The 14,309-nt window shown below is 47.3% G+C and overlaps 1 protein-coding gene across 1 annotated transcript in view; it reads left to right on the top strand.

Moving 5' to 3' along the window:
- LOC147725884 (long-chain-fatty-acid--CoA ligase ACSBG2-like) overlaps positions 1-14,309 on the top strand; it is a 428,421-nt gene that overhangs the window by 106,106 nt on the left and 308,006 nt on the right. The gene's annotated exons all lie outside the window — the stretch shown is intronic.

Here is a 14,309-nt window from a genome sequence, read left to right as displayed (position 1 = left end):
ACATGCACTCTAATGGAGTGCTTCACACAAAAGAAGAATGTAGTGCCTGAAAAGCAAGCAGTGGAAGTAGCAATGCAAGCCAAGCAAAAAAATTGTAAATTTGGAGTATCCTATCTGCCGAACTCTAAATTAGTCCCTTAGTATATTTTATGGAGCTCATAATCATCGGGCAGGACAAGCTGAAGATGCATTAAAATCAGACTCCTTTGCTTTGCAGTATCGCTTATAGCTCTCATAGTCTGGAAAGTCTGAAAACTTTAGCAGTCCATCTTTTCAGGGTTCCTCAAGCAGCCCCTCTGGATTTGTTACAAGGGCTTCCAAGATCTCAGGGTAAGCACTTGGTGGCCAGGACTCCCTCTAGCAGAGGCCACCAGCAATAACATGTCTGGGTCCAGTTGGTCCTGGTTAAATGGTCCCTTCAGAAAAAAGCCTCTTGGAGCTTGTTTTGTACATGTGGCCACAAAGGCAGAGCAAACACTGCACAAAAAGATGGCAATTTCCTACACTTAGTGCCAGTGCGGTGAACTTCATGAGCAGATTGTTTCTTTTTAGTAATATAACATGTAATACAGTCAATATAAGATTAAGGATAGGATGCACACATGTTTGAAAACAGGCATTAGCAATGGCAGTTAACCCCTTCCAGGCTATTGACGGAACCGTTCCATCACGGCTCACGGGTGAGCTGTGCTGGTGACGGAACGGTTCCATCACGGCCCTGTCGCCGCGCCTGGGCGGCGCTGATTTCGCGCCTGCGCAGCGCATTTAATTGAGTGGGCGGGGCCGTGACGGAACCGTTCCGTCATGAGCACAGCTCACCCGCGAGCCGTGACGGAACGGTTCTGTTACCCGCGGAGCTCACCCGCGCGCCCCCCCGCGACCGTTAGTGTTGCGGCGGAATAGCCGCCGCAGCGAAAGAGTTAAAGATGGAGCCCTATGCTATTTGTGTTTCCGTAGCTCGCTGATCAGCATTGATTGAAAAATACTTGCAAATCTTTTCCATTACAATTTTACACAGGTGTAGAATTTGTTAGTAAATGCAGAGCAGCACCAATCTACTCTGGATAGGAACTCAACTAATCATACACATATCATGGTTTCATCATGTTGGGTTTTGGTGAAAGGAAATTTATGATGGACACTTGAAATCAACCACTTCACCGTTAAAATATCCCAAGGACCATAGTGACCCCATAGAATTCCTTCTGCAGTGGCTCTCATGCGGCACTGTTTGACTTTGCCGCAACATCACACCGTCCTGGAAATGATTGAGTAGAGAAGTATAAGAAGTAATTTGCAACCACCTTCATATGATGGCCACATCTTACTTTTACTAGGGTCTCCATCAAGCAAATTGAAGTGCCTTCCGAGTGTAAAGTAAAGAAGATCAGGTAGCCGAGGTTTGGGTGTAGATGGATGGTATTTATTCCAGTTATAAGTAAACAAATAGAGAACCCCACCAGGAGCAGTATGATCTCTGCTCAGCCCGTTCAGCAACTGACATTCATCACGACATTCGAGCATTCAACATTCTATACCCACACGTACAGGCTGAGCAGCACTCCACATCTTCTCCCTTCTCAACAATGAAAAGAAGACTCTTCACAAAAGCATAACGAGAAGTTACAATACAAAGTATTATGCAAATATATATAAATATCATTAATGACATTTATATATTAAATAGATTTCAAAAACATGTGAAAAGGTGGAGAGAAATTCCTAAAATGTAACATACAGTAAAACCATTTTCTGAAAACACAAAGAAGGGTGTTGAAGTGTGAAAGCAAAGCATGGACTAAGAAAGAGAAACACTAGGAAGAAAAGCATAGGTTAAAAGAGAGCAACACAACGAAAAAGCAACACAACCCCTCTTCCCCCTTCTATGGAGACAATAGCTGAGCTAAGTGAGCAAGACGCAGAAGGAAGAGAGATGTAAAGGAATAGAGGAGACAAAGGGTGAAATCTGCGCTGCAAAAAAGGCGCAAGGACATGACAGACAAGGAGCTGGCACAGCAAACACCACCAGGGCACACTGATTGGCCAGACCAGAGTGGAGGTAGCGAGAATAATGAAAAAAAATAACGAGTGCAGGATAGAGGAAATGACACGGAAAAGAAACTAGGACAGGATTTCACCCAAAACAAGTTGAGATAAGTAGTGTGCGTAAAACTGCACAGGACAGAGTGCAGATAAAAACGTAAAACCAGAAAGAGAAACATGCGCAAAAATGTGGAAGTGCCACAAGCAGATGTGAAACATGCACATGAGATGTGGACAAACCACATAAAAGAATTAAGACATGCACGTAAAATGTGGACATACCACATAAAAGAGTAAGACATGCAGGCAAAATGTGGACATACCACATAAAACTTTGGCATTCTCCCTCAAAGCAAGTTGGAGAGAAAGGCGTGGGAGGTACCCACACGGCACATATGAAATTTTAAACAATCTCCCTCAAAGCATGTTGGAGAAAAAGGTGTGGGAGGTACCCACACAGCACACATGAAATTTTAAACAATCTCCCTTAAAGCAAGTTGGAGAGAAAGGCGTGGGAGGTACCCACACGGCACATATGAAATTTTAAACAATCTCCCTCAAAGCATGTTGGAGAAAAAGGTGTGGGAGGTACCCACACAGCACACATGAAATTTTAAACAATCTCCCTTAAAGCAAGTTGGAGAGAAAGGCGTGGGAGGTACCCACACGGCACATATGAAATTTTAAACAATCTCCCTCAAAGCATGTTGGAGAAAAAGGTGTGGGAGGTACCCACACAGCACACATGACATTTTAAACAATCTCCCTCAAAGCAAGTTGGAGAGAAAGGCGTGGGAGGTACCCACACGGCACATATGAAATTTTAAACAATCTCCCTCAAAGCATGTTGGAGAGAAAGGCGGGGGAGGTGCCCACACAGCACACATGAAATTTTAAACAATGTCACTTAAAGCATGTTGGAGAGAAAGGCGTGGGAGGTACCCACACAGCACAACATATATATATATATGTAAAATATGCAGCAACATGAAAACAAACCTACATGAAATTTTAAACAATCTCCCTTAAAGCATGTTGGAGAGAAAGGCGTGGGAGGTACCCACACAGCACACATGACATTTTAAACAATCTCCCTTAAAGCATGTTGGAGCGAAAGGCGTGGGAGGTACCCACACAGCACACATGACATTTTAAACAATCTCCCTTAAAGCATGTTGGAGAGAAAGGCGTGGGAGGTACCCACACTGCACAATATGTATACATGTAAAATGCAAGTAATTGGTAAATAGGTGTGGCAACTACCCACACAGCACAGTGTAAAACATTTAAGTTCAATATGCACAATAATTAAATCCAAACTGTAGATTTGGCAGTGCCTCTACGTCATAAAAACTAACAGTAAGTGGACTTTGAAACCACGCAGTAAAATGTACCACAAATTGGCTGTGTCTCCATAACAAAAATAATTGATCTCCTATTACCCACAGGCTACTCTTTACTTCGGAATGACAGAACTGACAACACGGGGGGAGATGTTGCAGTCATCTTTAGAAACACCCTCCAACTCAAGGCCTCTCCTAACAGCTCCTCCAAAACCTTTGAATGCCTTTCTCTTGAGCTTCAATTGCAACACCGTTCACCCCTCAGATTCCATGTCATTTACCGCCCGCCTCGTAGTGGCCCTTCGTTTATGGATGAACTCACCGACTTCATCAGCGACCAATACTCGCGAAGTGACAATCAGACCTTCGTGGGTGACTTCAATCTCCACTGGGGAGTACCGCAAGACTCCTCTGCGAACTCACTGGCCACTTTCCTATCTACTAACGATCTTATCCAACACTGCACTGAATCAACCCATTCTAAGGGCGCAATCCTGGACCTTGTTATTTCTAAAGCAGGCATGCTTTCTACCACTACCCCAATTCATGTCGATTGGTCTGACCACCTCCTCATCCCATTCTCTCTTCAACTTTCACACTCTATAACTCTTGGCCAACCCAAGAGGGCCATCTCATGGTTCCGGGATGCTAAAAATATTGATGTCGGTCCCCTCTGTGAATCAGCTTTGCTATCTCTTCCAAGGCTCGACCCGAACCTAGATGTTGACGAACTCACCTCTCAAAGCCTCACAGTTCTTGCAGCTGAAATTAATAAAGTCGCTCCACTCAAAAGCAAAAGGTTAAGGCCCACTCCCTCAGCACCTTGGTTCAACAAATCCCTTTATGAGGAAAGGAAGCAGCTAAGATCCCTGGAGAAACAATGGAGGCAAGTGCCCTCCTCCGACAATTTGGCCAAGCTTCACTCAGCAAGATCCAAGTACCACAAGCACATCTTCCTTGGGAAAGCGACACACTTCAAAACCCTCCTTGACTCCGCCAAAAATAAACCCAAAAAACTATTTGATCTCATCAAAATGCCTAACTGCTCTCCCCCAACCTCCAAGGTGGATGATTCTACAAAGAGAGCAGCGGATTTTGCTATTTTCTTTGATGAAAAAGTGAAATCACTTGTGGATCAGGTCACTCATCCTACCCCTCCAGAGGAACGCAAATCCTTAGCCATTTGGCAGAGCTTTGACCCTATATCTGAAGATGCCCTTCTCAAGTGCATACGAGAAACGAAGCCATCCAACCATTCTCTTGACCCTATCCCCAGTGCCATTGCTATTGACTTCTATACCCATTCCCTCTCCTATTGGACCACTCTGATCAACCTCTCCCTCTGGCAAGGCTCCCTTCCTGCCTCCTTCAAAACTGGGCAGGTCACCCCTCTGCTTAAAAAACCCACTGCTGATGCGAATGACCTCAACAACTTCCGCCCCATCCCTAACCTTCCCTTTCTGGCGAAGATCACAGAAAGATGTGTAGCAAAACAACTCTCCTGTCATATCAAGGACAATGACCTTCTAGACCACTGTCAGTCCGGCTTCATCCAAAACTGCAGCACTGAAACAGCCCTACTGCAAGTGGTTGATGACGCGTTGAGGATACTCGATTCAGGGGGGTCCTGTCTGCTAATTCTCCTTGACCTTTCCGCAGCCTTTGACACTGTCAATCACAATACCCTCCTCAATATTCTTCAACAGAGAATGGGCATGGAGGGCACTGTGCTTAAATGGTTTGCATCCTTCCTTTCTGGCAGATCCCAAATGATCAAAATAGCGAACAGTCTTTCACCTCCTGTGGCGGTAGGTCAAGGTGTTCCCCAAGGCTCGATACTTGCTCCCACACTGTTCAATCTCTATTTAGAACCACTGGGAAATCTCCTAAGTAAATCCGGGATTCACTATCATCTTTATGCTGACGACACTCAACTCTACCTCAAGATTGCCTCTACTCACGATCTCTCCATCCTTAGCTCCACTCTCGACTCCATTCAAAACTGGATGTCAACTCATCAACTGATTCTGAATCCCTCCAAAACTGAATTCCTCCTCTTCTCCTCCTCACTCTCTCCTCCCCCGGTTCAATCATGGATGGATCAGATGAATCTACTAAACAATAAACCCATAATTGTCGACAGCGCCAAATCCCTTGGTGTCATACTAGACAAAAAACTTAATCTAATTCCCCACATCAATTCCATTGCGAAATCAGCTCGATACCAACTGCGCCTTCTTTGGGGAATCCGTTGCTTCTTCGCGGAGCGGGACCTTATAACCCTGGTGCAAGCACTGGTCCTCTCCAGACTCGACTACTGCAATTCTCTTCTTACTGGCCTCCCCAAATCCCACTTGTCCCCACTTAAGTCTCTTTTCCACTCAGCAACTCGTTTCATTTATGGGGCCAAAAGAAGCGATCACATCACACCGATGTTATCTACCCTCCGCTGGCTTCCCTTTGAGGCTAGAGCTATCTACAAGACCGCTTGTATCACCCACAAAGCCCTGCACTCCTCTTCTCCTCTCTACCTGGCGAATAAACTGAAACTCTCTGGAGGTTCTAGACCTTCACGCAATGCGGAGAATCTACTGCTTGAACCTCCCACTTTCAAGAAGGAAAGAACGATGGCCCAATCCTTTTCAGGCAACGCAGTGAGAATCTGGAACTCATTCCCGCCTCAGCTCCGGACCACTGCCTCCTCCCAGGCCTTTAAAAGGGACCTCAAAGCTCTCCTCCTCCAGAGACACCTCCAAAAGTAACTCTCTTTTATCTGAAGGAAAATCTCCCACTACTGAAAATTTCTACTTCTCATGTCCATGGAAGTGCCTTCCCAGTGTGTTCTTGCGGTTAGAGTGTTTGCCTTTTATTGCAGTATTATCCATGTACTTGTGTTTGGTACCCTCTTGCAACTTGCACTCACCACTTTGCCCCTGTAACACACGGTTTGCTTCCTCTCACATTTTTTTTACCTTTGATACCTGCACAAGTGCCACTTTTGCCTACGTAATCGTTTGTTCTTGTGCTTGAGTGTCTAACATATATTGCAGTATTATACCGCAAATTATACTCTATTTTCTCTTGTAGCCTGCACACTTGTCACTTTTTCCTCCTGTGCACTTTTTACTACCTCATGTATTTTTGGTAGCCCACATTTTTACTACCTCATGTATTTTGTTTGCTCACAAGTGTCACAATTACCTTGTCTACCTCATGTATTTTTGGTTTCTCACAATTTTTACTACCTCATGTATTCTTGGTTGCTCACAATTATCACTTTACCGTATGTAACGTAACGTATGCCTCTGCAATCTGTTGCTCGTGTAATGTTCTCAGTTTGTATCTTTTCTGTTCCTATTGTGAAGCGCTCTGACACCTTCGGGTAAAGTCCGCGCTATATAAAATTGCATAAATAAATAAATAAATAAATAAATAAATAAAGACACTGGAGAAAGATAATCGCTGATGTCAAATTGACATTGAATTGAAGTTTCAGATACAGGTGTTGCAATGAAAAACAACCGCTAGGTGGCGGTATAGGACAAGTAAGAGGATAGTACTTGTAGAAACAGCAAATCGGCGTAACGTCTGTAACAAACTCCATGTGAGAATCCATCCTCGTCGCCAGATGCAAAGTAAAGAAGATCAGGTAGCCGAGGTTTGTATGTAGATGGATGGTATTTATTCCAGTTATAAGTAAACAAATAGAGAACCCCACCAGGAGCAGTATGATCTCTGCTCAGCCCGTTCAGCAACTGACATTCATCACGACATTCGAGCATTCAACATTCTATACCCACCCTCTAGGCTGAGCAGCACTCCACATCTAGCCACTGTAGAGGACCCCCTTCATAGGGGCTATCTTGGACACAGTGGGATTCAAAGACTTTCCACTACCACAGAAGGTCTGGAACATTCAGTATTTGCTCCCAATGTTTCCGATTCAATCCTAGATCTCAGGGAGAATGCTTGTGAGACTCTTTGGGCTCCTAGCTTTGGGTATCTTCCTCACCCTGTAACCTAAAGTTGAACTTTAGGATGTACTGGGCTCAGCCTTAAGCCAATCTGGCCCTGGCCGCCAGATCTCACAGGAGACGGCTCAGGAGCTGCAGTGCTTTCACATGGATGCCAGCCAATGAGTGGTAGGCCACTCTCCCTTCCTTACCCAGACTACACATTGGTGAAATGTCACTGCTGGGCTGGGAGAGATGGAGATCAGAGGGCTCTGGTGTCTGGCAGAGCGCCAGCTCCATATCAATATGATCTTTCCTGAATCCAGTGGGCCCTAAAAGCCTTTCTGCCAAGCATTGGGGAAAGCTGCTGAAGTCTCTCACAGACAACATGACTGTCATGTGGTACTGTAACAAACATGGTGTGGTCCAGGATCCTGGTACTGAATGGCCTTACAACATTGTTGGTGACCAACCACCAGTCATAGTCCCTAAACACCACTAGTGACATCTCCATTTAGAGTTAGCAAGGGCCATCTTGAAACAGTGGGCCATGATCTGGTTTGTTCTTTTCAGCACAGTTGAGAACATAGTGTCAATATTACTGTGCACTGGAGTTTCATTTAGGAAAGTCACTGGGAGACACATTCTGACTGTGTTGGTACACGGGATCCAGTACACATTCCCACAATTGCTTCTCCTACTTCACACTTAAAGGATATTCAGGACAGATTATGTACAAATCATTGCCCTTGATTGGGTCGGAAGGTTCGCCTATTTGAGAGCTACACAACAACACCTCCAGGCAGCTGACCTCTTTTCAATTGCCACCCAAGCTGTTACTGGTCATGTAGGAGCAGCCGGTTCATTGAGGCTCAGGCCCCCCCACCTTTTCCCCCTTCACGAACAATGTCTCTCAGGCTGAACAAAGGTCAGCCTAACAGTCACTGTTCATTTTCAGATCAGACAGCCGGGAGCCAGACATGCGCTAAATGCACAGGCTCCAGGCTGCCTGAGCTGAAATTTGCTGGCCTGAGGAAGTCACAGCTCCTGTGGGAGTGACCTCCTCAGTTCAGCAAAAGGTCTCTCCCCTCAGTTACGAGGGGTAGCATCACTGATTGCCTCGCACCTGGGTGCTTCCGTTTTAAGCCCTGAAGTGTCCAACAGCGAAATGTCAATCAGTGACACTTCATCACAGAGTGGAGTGGGGTGGGGTCAGCAGTCTCACTGATCCCATCCCACTCTGTGATGACGTTGGGGCTGATGCCTTCCCTTGTTGGCTGACCTTAGGGAAGGCAGGAGTCCCAAGCCTCCTGGGACCTCCGAGCCAAAGCTGTAGGTAAGTGTATGTGTTTAAAAAAAAATCATGTTTGGTGAGTGCATATGTGTATGTATAAATGTTTAGTGTTGACTGTTGTGAATGGATGTGTTTGTGTATGTGTGTGTGCGCGCCGACGTGTGAATGCATGGCTGTTAGTGTGTACGTGTGCATGTGCGCGTGTGTCCCGTCCACCCACCTCCCTCCTAAAATTAGCGGCCGCCATTTTTGTCATCCTTGCAGCTAGATGTCTTTAAACAAAATCTATTTATGCTGCAGCTGGCTAGGAGAAGTTTGTAGCATTGTGTGGAATATGGCCTCTTTATTCTTTAAAGAGCAAGATTTCTTATGTGCTTCTGTTTGTTTCGTCGATGGCCCAGCAAGATCTTGCAATTGGCACAGCTCTGACTAAGGACACTGTTCGAAGCACTGACCAGAGCGCCTGATAAAGGGCTCCTTGCTACACTACTGGTGGTACCTTTTTAAACAATTATAACTTGCACTTCTTTCCTGAGAGCACCAGGTAAAGGGTTCTGATGTTATTAAACCAATTTTAATTGCAGCTTGCATCTTTGCACATTGTCATTTTCCTGCACACTGTCAGAATCGCATACCCGGTATCCTCCCCGGTCCAGCACGGATTGTTCCGGTTGTCTGGAGGGAGGCGATACTAACCGGAAGTTCGTTCTGACCGCTACCCTCCCAATTGCGACGGGAGGTTAGCAGTCTAGATCACAAATTATCAATGCTGTTGCCTAGTCAGACGCGCAGCGGGCACGCCGAAGGCGCACCAAAGGTAAGCCCGTCTGCGCCCGTCCGCGCCTGGACGTCGCCAAGAGCAGGAATCCCTGCCAGTTTTGCCCAATCCCAGTTTAATCAGGTGAGGGGTTCCCATACTTATACTAGTGGAGAGCTGGTCGGGATCAAGAACGCTAATACAAATATATATACACCAACCCATGCTTGCCCCACCCCTACTGAAGTAGGAGTATCAAAGCGCTCCAGTCAACTACATAAGAGCTAATACTAAGTTAAAGCAGAACATAAACACGGTCCCCCATTTTACAGAAAATAGGCACTCGGCCAGAACAGATACCAGTAATGACTGGAACTGTTTCCTGGTCAATGTAAGCTCCTGCCAAACATGCTGCTAATATATGGGACCTTCTGTCCTCCAACAACCCCCACATAGGGTTCCTAACAGAGACCTGGATTAAACCCCACTCCAATCCTGCCATAGCAGTAGCTCTCCCTATTGACTATCACATACTAAAACTTGACAGACTACATAGGACAGGGGGAGGAATAGCTATAGTCTTTAAAAACTCAGTGACTATCTCCATCCTAGACCAAGTTAGTAACGATCATCAGTTGGAGATACTGGTTTTCAGCATGAATCTGCACCACAAGCTTAACTGGAAAGGAGCCATAGTCTATCGCCCACCAGGACCACTAACCAATACTGCCTCACAGCTCATTGAACTTATTGCCCCACATGTCATTTCATCCAGAGATTTCCTTCTTCTTGGAGATTTAACATACATAGCAAAATTCAAGACAATCTGGAAGCCTCATCTTTTCTCACTGAACTGGCTGCACTCAACCTTAAGATCCAACGCACCAGGCAGGGTAGACGTTAGACATCATCTTAACTAACTCACCTGATATATCTTACATTGCTACGACTCCTCTTACCTGGTCTGACCATTCTATGGTCGAATTTGGGATTAACAACCACAAGGCTCACCCTGCCCCTAAACGCTATCCATATAAAAGCTGTAGAAAATGTAATTTGATTACACCAGCACATTTTGAAGATGCATTCGGTCCACCTCATCACAAGGAAACAGATAAGGTTGAGAAACACCTAGCCTCCTTCAACGCTAGCTTACTTGCTACTTTAGATAGTTTAGCACCTCTAAAACAATGCCCTACTATTGTAAAACGATGCCAGGCCAGTGGCATTAGACACCCCCTGCGGCTAGAAAAAGGCCTATGCAAAAGACTTGAATGCCATTGGCGCCGCATGAGTCCCGATTCACAGAACTAACTTAAGACAACATCCTAAACTTACTACCATTTTGGTATTCACAGAAGGCACTTACTCATCAATGAGTAAGTGCATTCTGTGAATACCAAAATGAGTATGTGCCTTCTGTGAATACCAAAATGAGTATGTGCCTTCTGTGAATACCAAAATGAGTAAGTGACTTCTGTGAATACCAAAAATAGTCAATGGTAGTAAGATTAGTACTTTGTCTTAAGATAGTTCTGTGAATTTGGCCCATAGTGTGTAATGCAAACTCAAGCTTTCAAATTCCACATGTAACAGATATGCAATTTTATATTAGTTACCCAAATCGCACCAACCTGTCATGAGAGTGCTGAACTAGCAGCACACTATCACAACCACACTGACCCCTGGAGACCTGATTGTGTGTACCTTTCAGCATGTACACTCATAGCTATTGAAAGAGTAAAAGGAGGTCCAGTATGTTAGCCTAGTTGAATGTACTGCAAATATCACTGCTCTAAACAATAAACTGATAAATGTATTGCATTACTGTTCATATTTTTTATGAAACAGACCCATATCTACGAGGCAACCCAAATCCACTTTGCATGGCTTTTCATGGCGTTGTACATAGGGTGTAAGGCATGGGTACTCACAAACTTTCTCTCAGGGGCCAAATTTACAGTGTGGTTTGTGTCCGAGGGCCGCACTGGTGGAGGCGGGGTCAGTGGGGGGGGCGGGGCTAGAGCAAAAAAAAACCTGTGACCATGAGGTTGAACACAGGTCCCTGCAGCAGACGCCTTCGTCCACTGAGCTACCAGACCCGGCATACACACCTCTCTCTCTCTCTCTCTCTCTCTCTCTCTCTCTCTCTCTCTCTCTCTCTCTCTCTCTCTCTCTCTCTCTCTCTCTCTCTCTCTCTCTCTCTCTCTCTCTCTCTCTCTCCCTCTCTTTGACTCCCTCCCTCTATCTATCTCTCTTTGCCTCCCTCCCTTCCACACTCCCCTTCCCTCACTCCCCTTCCCTCCCTCACTCCCCTCTCTCCCTCACTCCCCTCTCTCCCTCTCCTTCCCTCACTCCCCTTCCATCACCCCCCTTCCCTCAACCCCTCCCTCACTCCCCTTCCCTCCCTCCCTCACACCCTCACTCCCTTTCCTCACTCTCGTCCCTCACTTCCTTCCCTCACTCCCTTCCCTCACTCCGCTTCCCTCACTCCGCTTCCCTCACTCTGCTTCCCTCACTCCCTCCCTCCCCTTCCCTCACTCCCTCCCTCCCCTTCCCTCACCCCTCCCTCCCTCCCCTTCCCTCGCTCCCTTCCCTCACTCACCTTCCCTCACTCCCTCCCCTTCCCTCACTCCCCTTCCCTCATTCCCCCACTTCCCTTCCCCCACTCCCCTTCCCTCACTCCCCTTCCCTCACTCCCCTTCCCTCACTCCCTCCCCTTCCCTCACTCCCTTCCCTCAGTCCCCTTCCTGCACTCCCTTCGCTCATTCCCTTCCCTCACTCCCTTCCCTCACTCCCCTTTCCTCACTCCCTCACTCCCCTTCCCTCACTCTCTCACTCCCTCCCTCCCTCATTCCCCCCTTCCCTCACTCCCTTCCCTCACTCTCTTCCCTCACTCCCCTTCCCTCACTCCCCTTCCCTCACTCCCTCACTTCCCTTCCCTCGCTCCCTCACTCTCCTTCCCTCCCTCCGTTCCCTTCCCTCACTCCCCTTCCCTCACTCCCGTCCCTCACTCTCATCCCTCACTCCCCTTCCCTCACTCCCCTTACTCCCTCACTTCCCTTCCCTCACTCCCTCACTCTCCTTCCCTCCCTCCGTCCCCTTCCCTCACTCCCCTTCCCTCACTCCCTCACTCCCGTCCCTCAGTCTCTTCCCTCCCTCCCCTTCCCTCACTCCCCTTACTCCCTCACTTCCCTTCCCTCACTCCCTCACTCTCCTTCCCTCCCTCCCTCCCCTTCCCTCACTCCCTCACTCCCTTCCCTCACTCTCTTCCCTCACTCCCCTTCCCTCACTCCCCTTACTCCCTCACTTCCCTTCCCTCACTCCCTCACTCTCCTTCCCTCCCTCCCTCCCCTTCCCTCACTCCCCTTCCCTCACTCCCTCACTCCCTCCCCTCACTCTCTTCCCTCACTCCCCTTCCCTCACTCCCCTTACTCCCTCACTTGCCTTCCCTCACTCCCTCACTCTCCTTCCCTCCCTCCCTCCCCTTCCCTCACTCCCCTTCCCTCACTCCCTCACTCCCTTCCCTCACTCTCTTCCCTCACTCCCCTTCCCTCACTCCCCTTACTCCCTCCCTTCCCTTCCCTCACTCCCTCACTCTCCTTCCCTCCCTCCCTCCCCTTCCCTCACTCCCCTTCCCTCACTCCCTCACTCCCCTTCCCTCACTCCCTCATTCCCCTTCCCTCACTCCCCTTCCTTCACTGTGCCTCCCGCACTCCGTCGCCCTCATCCCTCTATCACCCTCATCCCTCTATCGCCCTCCTCCCTCTGTCTGTCTACCTTTTTCTGTCTCCATTTCTCTGTCTCCATTTCCCTCCCTCTGTCTCTGTCCCTCTACCTCCCTCTGTCACCCCACCCTGCCTGTGACACCCGGGCTGTGACAGCTTCCCCAGCCTGTTTTCCCAGCGCGCACAGACACACAGCCCCACCCGAGTATTTCACAGGTCTTCAAAAAGACCATTTGATTGTGAATGGGGCATTGCTGTATTTCACACCCTCTCGGCGCACCCTGCAGCTCCGCCGGAATAAATTGCTTGGCCCCCACAGAGCAGCAGAGTGTTTGCAGACAGTCTTAGTAAACACGGGTACTCTGGCTCATGGTCCGCGGGCCGCCACGGAAGGCTTGCCGGGCCGCTGCTGGCCCGCGGGCCGTACTATGAGTACCCGTGGTGTAAGGCAATGCAGAGCATCTCGCTGTGTTGCCTTACACTGCCCGTTCCATGGGCGGGTGGGTACGTGTTCCCATGCAATACTCATGGGTTTTGACCCATTCCCAGGTTTACAATGAATTGTAAACCTTGTAATGCATCCAAACTATATGCATCCCCAATGAGGCGTAACAAGGAGAACTATCTTAACATCTCATATTTTTCCTTTTTCCACGTGTGCTGCATTCTACAGCACACATGGAAAGAGGAAAACACCTCCATGGATTGTTTTTGTGCTGGAAGGTGAACTCATTCCAATAAAGAGCTAACACAAAAAAACCAGCAGCGGACTCTATACTCTGCATCAAATTCACCAATCTTATTTAGTATATTGTCCTGTGCACAAATCTTCCAGCACCTGCCACTGTTTGGTGCTACTGTCCGGCAGATCCAAAGATTAATAAAAAGAATAGAAGGTGCAGCAGAAAGAAGTCCAGTTCCAATATATATTCCAAATTGTTTCCTTTATTCTCCAAGAATAGACAATTATCAAAATGCAGCCAACTTGTTTCGTTCCAACACCTGGAACTTCTTCAGGGCTATAAGTCGTGTACAGCGTTGTACATCTAATGACAGTCTCAAGGTATATTGCATTAGCATAATTCCATGGCAATTGCTTTACATCAGGTCACCTAGTAAAATTTGGATATGTAATTTGTTCCAATCTAGATCTGACTGCAGCCACCACTCATCAAAGAGACTTATCTAGGT

Source organism: Lissotriton vulgaris, chromosome 3_1 (assembly GCF_964263255.1).
Source record: "Lissotriton vulgaris chromosome 3_1, aLisVul1.2, whole genome shotgun sequence".
NCBI classification, from domain to species: Eukaryota; Metazoa; Chordata; class Amphibia; order Caudata; family Salamandridae; genus Lissotriton; species Lissotriton vulgaris.
This window is presented reverse-complemented; position numbering and strand designations above follow the sequence as displayed.